The sequence below is a fragment of the Medicago truncatula genome, chromosome 4 (assembly GCF_003473485.1).
Source record: "Medicago truncatula cultivar Jemalong A17 chromosome 4, MtrunA17r5.0-ANR, whole genome shotgun sequence".
NCBI classification, from domain to species: domain Eukaryota; kingdom Viridiplantae; phylum Streptophyta; class Magnoliopsida; order Fabales; family Fabaceae; genus Medicago; species Medicago truncatula.
The window spans coordinates 25,410,716-25,420,203 of NC_053045.1; the positions used below are offsets into that span (position 1 = coordinate 25,410,716).

Below are 9,488 nucleotides of genomic sequence, written 5' to 3' on the forward strand. Positions count from 1 at the left end.
CCCGTAAAATTTCTGCAAACCTGTGAAGGTTCGCTTAGAGGTTCGCTTAAGCGACCTGGTAAGCGAACATTCATAGTATTTTTCTGGGTTCAGTTCGCTTAAGCGAACTGTGAGCGAACGAGTGAGCGAAGATTTCTGGTTGCTACTGGAACTCGTTTGCTTAAGCGAACATGTCGTCGCTTAAGCAAACTGGTGAGCGACCAGTCAGCGACCAGAAAGCGAACAAGGCGAGTTGCTACTGTAACTTGTCCGCTTAAGCGAACCAGAGGGTCGCTTAAGCGAACAGCTTCAGTTTCAACCACCTTGATCTTTCGTTCCGGTCTTTGGGGACCAATCCAAGTTCTCTTAAAATGATGTTTTAAACATGTTAAACCACTGTTAATTCCCCAAAGCCTCCTGGAATGATGAGTGTTCGCATATACTTGGGATTTTTGAAATGAGTCTTAACTTGTGAGATTTTGAGAGTTCCAAACTTTGTCGAAAAACAAATTTGTAATCCAATGAGGCTTGCAAGTAGACCTACAGCTCATATAGACTTAGGTGATGCTTGCAAGGGTGGTCAATACTGCTATACCCTGATTTTGGACCTAAAAATACTCGTTCAAATTTCTTTTTTAACACTAATATTTGTCAATTCTCTGTTATTTTACTCTGAATCTTTACTCTCTTTTTAAACGTATTTTACTGCCTCTGTCTTTTCTGACATTACAAGTCATTTAAGAACTCTCTGAAACGTCGCATTACTATTCTTGCATTTTTATTTCAGAAATCATACAAAAGGGTATTTTGGGCATTTCCTGCAGTGGAACCCATTTTAGTCCCTGAGTCTTTTCAACCTGTCTGTACGAATCATTGTTGAGTCTTTGTTTAAAAATCATTTCAAAAATTGCATCTGAGTCAGTTTGGGTCAGTTTAGTCCCTAGGGGCATTTTGGTCTTTTCTTGTCAAAATTTCGACAGGGAGGTATTTTAAAATACCTCATGTCAGTAATTGGTTCGTTTTAGTCCTTTTGTTAATTTTATTTTTGGTTTCGCTTTACGTTTCGTCAAATTTACTTTTTAGTCCAATTTTATTTTTAATCACGTTTTGGTCCAAAACTTTTAAAAATTTCATTTTAGTCCATTTTTTTATTGCTGTCCAGTCCTTCAAGTTTTTTATTTTGCAGAAAGGTCCCAGGGGCATTTTAGTCCAGATTTTCGATCCACATCAGTCCCAAACCAGATGTCATTTTTTCATTGGTTCTCAGATACACATGGCAGGCTATAAATAGTAAAGGTGTCAGATCCAAAAAAAAATCAGAATCAATCACAATCAGTCTCAAACAGAATCTTTTTCTCTCTCTCATCCATAACAGAATCAAAACAGAAAAATCTCAGAAAAAAAGAGGAAGAACACCAAGAACACATCATCACCAAAATCAACAGATCTAAACCGGATCTGCTCAAAATCAACTCCAATCACCACAAAATCAACAAATCTGAACCGGATTCACTCAAAACCACCGCGAATCATCACATCAACACCAAAACGTACCGGATTTTTGAGCAAAAACAACCACAAACGGAGTTGAAACGCGCGCGCACGGAGGGGGAAAAAGGGAGATTCGAAGTTTTCCGAAGATTTTTCTCCGTTCTACGACAGAGGTAACGCATTTCTCTCCTCTTTTTCTTCATTTTCGCGCGCGCATATAGTGTAGAAAAAGTGTGAAAAGTTTGTTATGGATATGTATTTGTAGATCTAGGCTTGTACGTTCGGATTTTAGAAATTCCGAGACCGGATTCGGACTCTATAGAGAAAAGGATATCTAGATCCGTAGTTTTTTTGCGAAAAGTGTGAAAAAAATTTCAAAGTAAAAACGTAGATCTAGTCCGAATCGCTCCGTTCTCGCTAAAACTAACGCCGGATTTGTGTAGAGGAGGTGGTGACGGAACTTTTGATGTAAAAATTTCGAAAAAAAAAAAAGAAAAACGCTCCGACGCGGCGGCGCTACGGCCGGCCACCGCTCCGGAGCAACTCCGGCCACCGCGCCGGAGCAACTCCGGCCACCATCACCACTTAGCTCGCCGGCGGCGAGTTTCTAGAGAGAAGGGAGAGCATTTTTGTGATTTTGAGTTTTAGAGAGAGAAGGAGAAGAGGTTTATGTGTTTTTTGTGTGAAAATTCCTTTATATACTCCCTCCGTTCCCACGCGCGCGCGTGCATGTTTCTGTGGTGTTCCTTCGCTCTGTGAACCATCAGATCTGGATTGTTCCAAGATCTGATGGCTGCTGTGTGTTTGATTTTGAATCCTGTGTGTGATTTTTTGTGTGGAATATGTTATATCTTCTGTTTGAACCGTTAGATCTTTGATCTAACGGTCACTGTGCTTCCTGCATTTTACACTATCTTTTGTGCTTTTTTTTGGACCCTTGGATCTTTGATCCAGTGGCTGTGATGTGATCTTGGGAGTTAGATCTGGACCTCTGGATTCATCCAGCGGACCAGATTAAATCCTGCTGAGCCTCTTTTTAATTGCTTTTTAATTGTGTTTTAAATACTTTTTTACACTTTCTTGGCATTTTATGCTCCTAAAAATTTTCTAAAAATGTTTCCCTATCATTTTAATTTTTTCTCTAAATGTTAGAATTTACTTGCTTATATTTTTTATTTTCTTCATTTGTTCTTTTTAATTCTTGCTCATTAAATTCCTATATGTTCTTGGTGCATTTTTTGACATTTTGTGACATTTTTTTTTTTTTTTTTTACATGTTAAATAATGTGTAGAAAATATCCCTAGGAATATGGTATGATGCTTTGCTTGTGTGTTTTTATGATCCTCACATTGTAGCTTAAAATCAAATCTCTTTTAAAAATGGCTATGATGAGGGAATTATAAGCCATGTGCATGTCTAAGTGTCATAACCAATTTTAGGTATATTTTGCCACTTTATTTCATTTCATTACTTTTTTTTCTCTCTTGCTATTCTATTCAATTTTGTTTACCTTTCTACTATTTTTATGCCTTATGATACTAACCATTTCATCTCACATTTCATTCATCCCATAGTTTTAGCATCATTTTTTTTATTCATTTCTATATCAATTGGGTTTGTAATAATTTTAGATAGATTAGTTCTTTTTTTAAAATTCCTTGCAAGACCATAGCATGTATTTAGGACTCAATGTAAAGGACTATGGACACTATAAGGGATGTACACCGACACAAGCACCGACACGCACACACGTTGCATGATTACCGTTTAGATGTATGCTTAGGAAACGCGATTTTTAGACAAATGCCAATTTTCAAGAAAATAATAAACCAATTCCATCACTCAAATTTTTCCAAACAAACCTTGGAGTCAAAACTCCATTGATTTTTTTTTTTTTATTTTCTTAAACAAATCCAAATGACTCCTAATTCCTACTTAGACTTTTTTAATAACAATTGAACCAACCATTCACCATTTTTCTCTCTTATGCCTTTAAGGCCTCTTCCTCTTCTTCAAAACCATTTTCCAACAAAAACTAAAATCAACCAAACACACAAAAAAACATTTTTTGAGAGAGAACTACATGGAGTTTGATCCCTTAAATGGGTATGTAGGCATGAGGTCAAAACCTCTCCAAATCCACTAAAATAAAACCTCAAACACTTTCTCCCCCCCATTCTTCACTCAAATAAAACTTCTTTTTTAATAGGTAGGCAATAAAAATAAAGCGTAGAAATAAACTTAGGAGAACGGTTCTTATGGAATACCATAATCGTTCCGGGTGCCTAACACCTTCCCGTAGCGAAAGCGACCCCCGAACTTAGAATCTAAGGGTTTTTCTCAATTTTGCCCTTCCCAAGAAAAAATAGAGAATATCAAAGATTGAAAGGTTCAAGCCTAATTTATGACTTGACACCCGAAAATCGCGATAACAAATACCTTAATCAAAGTAAAATGATAATTTTGAGTGGGTAATGAAAGGTTGTGAAAACGGGATTCCTTTATGAACTTAAGTTGTGCTTGGTCTTGTATGATAGTCCGAAGACGACTTAAATTCATGTAAACATTATTGGATAAGATTGGTTAATAGTGTTCGACTTGTTCTAGTTGTTTCGTTCCGAGATAGTGTGGTGAATTATTCATGTGATAAGTGAATTGTGTGAAAGATATTGTTGATTGTTGATAATCAAGTTGTTTGTGTGATGATGAATACTATGATTTAACTGTGTGTGGGCATGTTTTCTTGGTAATGCAATGTTGTAGAGATAATCAATATAATTGGGTGTTGTCCTATATATTGAGTTGAGATTGAGAATTGTTGTCGCATTATCGAGTCATTACACATGTCCATGCATCATAGTCGTTGTTGCTGTAAAAGGGATGACTCTTTTACTTCGAGATTATTGTAAGGCAGGTGTGAGCCCTTACAATCGATGTGCAAGTGGCATCGAAAGGTGACGACCTTGTTGAGATTTGGTACTGCATGCATTTATGTGTCCATAAATGCATATCATAGCATGAGTCCTATGTGAATTGGGTGATTGGTGATGATTTGAGATGAATGAATGTTGATAATGATTGTCTATGATTGATGTTGTGAATGAATATTTATGATTGAATAATTATTCATGTGATTGATATATGTGGATACGAACTATCAAGTTGTAGTATAAGTGTTTATGCATGGCTAATATTATTCAAGTACATGATATTATTTGAATTGATTATTATCTGGATTATGATAATGTAATGCTTACCCCCAGTGGTTTTAATCGCCTACTTGCCTGTATGGGTGAGTAAACGTTGTGCAGGAGTAGTCTCGGTGAGTCTTTGCGTGGGATATCGGGAGCTTCCTCCGATATCGGTGTTGTGTCGGCTCTGATCTAGGCTTGTCGTGTCGGTCTAGATTAGGTTGTTTATATTTCCATTTGGATTATTATTTTGTTGTTGACTACCCGTATGTTTGGGTTTTGAGATTTATCTTTGGGATGTGATTTATTTGCTCATGGCATGTATATATTTGATCACTCTGATTTATATTCCGCTGTAACTGTTGAGGTTTACATACATGTCTATCGGTTTTTGAATTTTGAATAAGACGTAATCTCTATTTCTTGAATAAATGTATTATTCGCATGTTTAATTGCTTTAATAGAAATAGGAGAGGTTGTGACTTGGACAAGGTTCAAAGCTGAGTTTTTGATGAAGTACTTTCCAGAGGATTTGAGGACTAGGAAGGAAGTGGAGTTCCTGAATTTGAAGCAAGGGAGTATGTCCGTGGCCGAGTATGCGGCGAAGTTTGAGGAGCTTGCAAGGTTTTGTCCCTACATCAATGCTGAGGATGCTATGGTTTCCAAGTGTGTGAAGTTTGAGAGTGGGCTTAGGCCGGATATCTATCAGTACATGTGTGTTCAGGAGATCCGAGACTTTGATACTTTGGTGCATAAGTGTCGTATGTTTGATGATGCTGGGAGGGTTAAGTCTAATTACTACAAGGCTCAGAATGAGAAGAAAGGGAAGGGCTATGGAGTTGGGAAACCTTACAACAAGGATAAAGGAAAGAAGAGAGAATCTGGTGGGGGCTCTAAGCCAAGTTTGGCAGATGTCAAGTGCTTTAAGTGTGGATCTATGGGTCATTATGCTGGTGATTGCAAGAATGATTTTACTTGTCACAAGTGTGGGAAAGCGGGTCACAAGGCGGCCGATTGCAGAGGTGTTGCAAGAGAGATTACTTGTGACAATTGTGGAGAGAAGGGTCATATTAGTACCAAGTGTACCAAGCCGAAGAAGGCGGCGGGAAAGGTGTTTGCTTTGAATGCGGAGGAGGTGGAGCAGCCGGATAATCTTATCCGAGGTATGTGTTTTATCAATAGTACTCCTTTGATTGCAATTATTGATACTGGTGCTACTCATTCTTTTATCTCGGCTAGTTGTGTTGAACGTTTGGATTTGGTTGTAACTCCTTTGTTGCGTGGAATGGTTATTGATACCCCGGCTAGCGGTTCGGTGACTACTTCTTTTATGTGTGCTAAGTGTCTGATGAGTCATTTATATACTATTTTAATATGCTTTTTAGTTTAGTTTTATTTAGATTTTATATAATTTTATATTAGTATTATTTCCTTTTTAGGATAGTTTACTTTAAATTGCAATTTATTATATTTCAGGGAAGAATATTGGATGGATTGAGTCTTGGAGCAAAAGAAAGGGATTTGGAGCAGATTGGACACGAAAATATAAAGATTGAGAGACAAAATATGTCTCCCACAAGTCAGAAGCCTGGCACGGCCCGTGCTAGCCTTGGCACGGCCGTGCCACCCTCCAGAATACTTTTTGCTGCTTTTGCTTGGACTCCAAGCTATTCTATTTTGGCGCACAATCTACCGTGGAATATTCTTAGAATATACTTGCTTAGATTTTAAGTCAATTGTGTACTATAAATAGAATAGCTAGCCATCACAAATATTCATCTTTTCTTGGAATGCAATATGTGACAATTGTTTTCTAATAAAAGTTCATTTACTTTATTCTTATTTACTTTTATGCTTTCTCTCTTCTTCTCCTTGTCTACGATGAACGTTAGTGAGTAGACTTCTCTTGTCTTGGGATTGTTGGATAAGTCTAATGACATAATCCTAATCAAACCAAGCTTTAAACCTTAATCTTATGTAACCCTAATTTCTTATCTGAATTCACCGTCTTAACATGGATCAACCATTATCAAACTGTGGAAACGAAAGTGGAGGGTTTGATAATTGTTTATCCATTATTCCAAATATCAATTCATAAAACGAAAGTGGAGCTTTGATATTCGAACAAGTGAATTCAGACAAGGATTGCAAAGTCAGCGTAATAGGCTTTGCAATCTTTGAGACATATAGTTTCGATCTTCAAGGGAACTAATAACAATCAAGTCAGCGAAATAGGCTTGGTTGTTAGAGGAACCAAAATCTAATAGTAATCAAGTCAGCGAAATAGGCTTGGTTGCTAGAGGAACATAAGAGAAACTGTCTTGAGAAATTAGGTCTAACATAAGGTTATAAGTTTAATAGTTTGGTTTGTGAAGGGCTTGTCATTAGGATGAACCAATGATTCCAAGGCTTTTATCTTTTCTTTTATTTTCTTATAATTAAAAATCCAAACTTTTAACCTTTGAAACTTTCATCTAATCATTATTAAAAGTTAATTGAATTCATAACTCCCTGTCGGAACGATACTCATATTTTACTACTTCGGTAAGACCGTACACTTACGGTTTTATCCCATCAAGTTTTTGGCGCCGCTGCCGGGGAGTTATTGAAATTTGATTAACTTTTTAATAGTGGTTAGTCTAAAAAAAATATATATATATATATATAATATAAAAAAAATATATATATATATATAAAATAGTATATATACATATATTTATAAAATATTTTATTTCCTTTTTCTTACCTTTTTATTTTTTTTTGTTTTTTATATATTTATAATATATTTTATTTCCTTATCTTATTTTATTTTTATTTTATATATATATATATATATATATATATATATATATATATCTCCCTCCCTTTCTCCTTATTTTTTATTTTCTATCTTTAACCGTTTTGATTTCAGGCATGGCTCAAAGACAATAATAACGACATGGATGAGAAACGTGCTTTCAAAGAGTATGCAATCACATCTTTAGATGAGCCGTACGATGCTATTGTGTACCCAACGGTTGAGGGTAGTAAATTTGAAATAAAGCCTGCACTTATTTACCTAGTGCAGCAAAATCAATTTTTCGGATCACCCACTGAGGATCCGAATATTCATGTTTCAAATTTTTTAAAACTCAGTGGAACTTTGAAAGCAAACCAAGAGGCCGTAAGGCTGCACCTCTTTCCTTTTTCCTTAAGGGATAGAGCTAGTGCTTGGTTTCATTCATTGACTATTGGTTCTATCACTTCATGGGACCAAATGAGGCGAGCTTTCCTTGCCCAATTCTTTCCCCTTTCTCAAACCGCTCAATTCAGGGCGAGGCTTTTTCAATACACTCAAAAAGATGGTGAATCTCTTTACGATTCGTGGGAGCGTTTCAAAGAAATGCTTAGGCTTTGCCCCCATCATGGTTTAGAGAAGTGGCTTATTATCCACACCTTTTATAATGGTCTTTCGTATACCACAAAAATCTATGTTGATGCAGCTGCAGGTGGAGCTTTGTTGAATAAAACTTACACAGCAGCATATGATTTGATCGAGGGCATGGCACAAAACCACTATCAGTGGACAAGTGAGAGAGTCATCACTGCTTCTTCACCCTCTAAAAAAGAGGCAGGTATGTACAAAATTTCCTCCCTTGATCATCTAACTGCTAAGGTTGACACACTAACACAAAAATTTGATACAATGAATACTAGTGTTGTCACACCTGCTCCTGTATCACCTCCTTGTGAAGTTTGTGGTGTATTTGGCCATATTGGCATTGATTGTCAACTAAGTAGTGTTGTTAGAGGTCCTGAGCAAGTAAACTATGCTCAATATAATCGAGGGTTTAGAAACAACCAATTTTTTTATCAAACCCCTCAAAATCTTTTTGGGCAACAAACAACACCACCCAGTTATGCAAACAACCAAAGAGTCCCTCAAAAATCCAGCTTGGAACTTTTAATGGAAAATTATGTTATAGATCAATCCAAGCAACTCCAAGAGCTTAAAAACCAAACTGAATTTTTGAATGACTCTCTTGCCAAAATCACATCCAAGGTAGACTCCATAGCAACTCACAATGAGATACTTGAAACCCAAATCTCTCAAGTGGCCCAACACGTGACTACTTCCTCTCAAACCACCGGGATCTTTCCAGGTCAAACTGAAACCAACCCCAAAGGCCATATAAGTTCTATTATTCTTAGGGATGGTAACCAATTAGAGGACCCCGTTGTGAAAATTAAGAACAATGAGGGAGAGATAGGAAGTGATGAGCCTCAAAGTGAGAAAACTATAGGAGAAAATGAAAAGCCATTTGTTTCACCACCTCATGAGCCTAAAAATCCATTAACACAAGGTTTTGTCAAATCAAAGTTAGATGACCAATTTAGAATTTTAATTGAAATACTTCCAAACAAATTGCCATCTAAACTTAAGAATCTAGAAAGTTTTCTCATACCTTGTGTCATAGGATCCAAAAGCATTGAGAAAGCCATGTGTGATTTGGGAGAGAATGCCAGGTTGACGCCACTATCCCTTTGGGAAAGATTGGGTATAGGGTAGAGAAACCTCTTGAACGTCAAGCTAATGACTATAAAGAAGCGCTTCGTGGGAGGCAACCCACGCATTTAACTGCTTTTGTTTTGTTTTGTTTTGTTTTTATTTGTTTTGTAGGTAATTGTCCGAGTATGATTCGAGAAAACGGAATATTTTTGAAATCAATTTATCCAGAATCTTGGCACGGCCCGTGCTCACACTGGCACGGCCGTGCCAGACCTTGCCCTCCAAAAACCATTCCATTATCCAGGAAGTTGGCACGGCCCGTGCTAAGATTGGCACG

General features: G+C 36.9%; 1 non-coding gene across 1 annotated transcript; it reads right to left on the reverse strand.

Moving 5' to 3' along the window:
* Positions 1-7,966: 7,966 nt before the first annotated feature.
* Positions 7,967-8,073, reverse strand: LOC120580389 (small nucleolar RNA R71). The gene has a single exon (XR_005646113.1). It is a non-coding gene; the product is annotated as a small nucleolar RNA R71 (small nucleolar RNA).
* Between the last annotated feature and the right edge of the window lie 1,415 nt (positions 8,074-9,488).